Source organism: Cricetulus griseus, chromosome 6 (genome assembly GCF_003668045.3).
Source record: "Cricetulus griseus strain 17A/GY chromosome 6, alternate assembly CriGri-PICRH-1.0, whole genome shotgun sequence".
Taxonomy (NCBI): domain Eukaryota; kingdom Metazoa; phylum Chordata; class Mammalia; order Rodentia; family Cricetidae; genus Cricetulus; species Cricetulus griseus.
This window is the reverse complement of record NC_048599.1, coordinates 59,954,436-59,957,343: the sequence shown is the minus strand read 5'-3', so window position 1 is coordinate 59,957,343 and position 2,908 is coordinate 59,954,436.

Sequence of the window (2,908 nt, the reverse complement as noted above, 5' to 3'; positions counted from 1 at the left end):
GGCAAGCCCCTGGGATCTTCCTGTTGCTGCCTCTAGGATTAGAGTGTGTCTCTGCTCCTGGCCTTTTGAATGGGTCCTTCAAGAGCCACCCTTAGGTACAGACCCACTTGTATCCACTGGGCCCTCTCTCTTCACTCCCTTCATGAGCTGGGGATTGAACCCGAGGCATCACGCTTGCTTGGAATGTGCTCTACCACCAAGTGATAGCTCCAGTCCTCTTTGCTTTTATGACAGGGTCTTGAATGCTCTCTATAGCCCAGGCCAGCCTTGGATTTGTGATCCTCCTGCCTCAGTCTCCCAAGCAGCTGGGATGGGATCATAGGCCTGTGTTACCAAGCCAGGCCTGAGATGTTACCTGGTAAAAAAAGAAACCAAGGTTAGGCCTGCCAGGGGGTTCAGCTGTGTGCAGAAAGGCGGGAGTTTCCTCTCCACCACAGAATGCCAGTGCTGGGTGTCAGAGGTGGCAGGGTTTGTGGCATATTCCATCACTGTCAAGATCATTCAGCAGGTGGAGCCAGAGACTGGACCCATACCCAGTTTGACCGCTCCAAAGCCCCTTTGTCCCATGACACTGGGCTTCTGTGGCCCAGTTACCATGAAGCCAGACTGTTCTTCCCAACTCTGAGAAGCGAAAGGCCCTGGGGTAACTCAGGATGTCAGGGAGAAGCACGTTAAGATGGTTTGATGCCCCTTGTGTATTTTTGCCACATCTTAGAAAAATAAAGAACAGATTTACTTTAAATGGTTTTATTAAAAATTGTACCAGTTGATGAGGAAGAGGATATTTACACATGTATACATGTAAAGAGCAAAAAAAAAAAAAAAAAGCCAAATATTATGTACAGGTTAAAAAATAATGGTCCCCATTATTCTCCTTAAGGCAGAATGCCCAGACCCCAGGGCAACCAAACTGGGAGGAATGAAATGCTACATCTCACTGCCCCCCCCCATCAGTTCTGTAGACCCAGAGATGGGGTGGACCATGAGACACCTGTAGAAAGAGGGGTAGTGCAAGCCTGGCGCTGCATACCTCATAGCACCTTGGCCAAAGCTAGGCACATATGGAAGAGCCCAGCTTTGTTCTGCTGTTCCCTTGGGGCTCTTTCCCCCAGACCTGCAGCTCATAGGAACCCCAGGAAACGACTGTGGTTCCACCCTGCCCCACCAGGTTATCAGGCCAGGATAGCCTGTTTCCAAAGGTCCTCATCTTCAGAGAGCCACAGGTTGCCCCACCAGGAGGATCTCGGCCACAGTTCTGATTCCTCATAAGTCCTGCAGAACCATGAGGACTTTTTTTGGCCACTCTAAGCACATGTACCCGATTCCCTATCAAGAACCCCGAAAGGAAAGTTCCTATCAGAGCACTGTTCTCCTCCCTGACCCGGACAGTCAGTGACTTCACTGCCTAGTTCCTGGAAAGCTTGGGGCAGACGGGGGCCCTGGCTAGACTGCCCCAAATACCCACTCCCCGCCATGCTCAAGGTTGGGCTTGGGTTTGTGGCTGGGGCTGCAAGGCAGGCCAGCTGGGCCTCTCTAGGCCCTGGAAACAAGCTCTGCACATAGCTCTGGACACAGCCCATCCCTTGGGGCCTGAGGGAGGTCACTGGGAGGTGATCTTTTTCCACCTCTGATTGAGCAAGACAAGGCCACTGGGGACAACTACATAGCATAGCCAGACTTTGAAACACAGAGACAGGGCCAGGCAGAGAGCTGCTCCCACCCCTGCCCCAGTCTCACTGGGGAGTCAGTAACTGGACTGAGGGACAGTCCTTTTCAGATCTGTTCACTGGCTTCTAGAAATGCCTGCTGGGAATTGTGAACTAGAAGAGCAGTTTGGCCCCTGAATATCAGGCTTCTGTCCCTCTAGGGCATTTCTATATGGAGTTTTCCCGCCCCTCTCCCACCCCCACCCTCAGCACACCACAAAAGCCCGCTGCCTTCAGCTGGTTACAGGTCATCACACAGGTCAGACTTCCCTCCCTCTAAATCTGAATCTCCACTCTTCACTAGAGACAGCCAGGCTCCTGAAGTTGGGGAGAGGCAATGGGGAGGGGCTGGCTGTCCCGGAGCTGGGCTGGGAGACTATAAAGCCAATTCACCAGGCATAGATCACTGGCCAATTAAAGCAACCAGCCAGGGGGAACCTCTGCCTCCTGGGGTTGGGCTGCCAGCTACCTCCTAGGGCTTGGGGGCGGGGGAGGGCGCTGTGTTTTTGTTTATTTATATTTTACAGTCCTGGGGATCCATCCAAGGGTCTTTTGACTGCTAGGCAAGAACTCTATCTTAGAGCTTCAACCCCAGCCTGGATTCAGGTTGAAGGAAGATAAAAGAGGTTTTCAATTTCACCCTGGCTTGCCCAAGTTAGTGAGTTTGAGTCAGCCTAGGCCCAAAGTGGAGACAGTGCATTCTGACCAGTTTCCACCTGGCCCCAGACTCAATGTTCAGGTCAATCTCTGGGCTCAGTTCTCAGGACAGACCACAGGGCACCCAGCCTGTGCCTGGCAAGGTCTCTGAAGCTGAAAGCTGTGCCCTGACACAGATGTAAAGTCTGCTTAGGGGTTTCAAAGATGACTGGTGAACATGGTTCGGTATGACAGGGGCACACGTGTCCCACAGCCCATGTGCCAAGCACATACCGGAAGCCTGCCTGTCATAGCCTTGATCCAGGAAAGTGGAAGACCACACATGTCCCATGCACATCTAAACTGCTGGGGAGACACACAGGAAAGCTGGGCTTTGTGATGGTGTGCCCCAGAACCAGTCTTCATATTCATTAATTAGGTCCCTTTTCCTTGCAAATAGGAACCCAGCTTCTTAGCAGACAAACAATGGTATACACCCTGAGAAAATGACTGTGGCCAAGAAGAGGTAATATCTCCAGATCATCTAAGCAGAAAAACACAAAGGC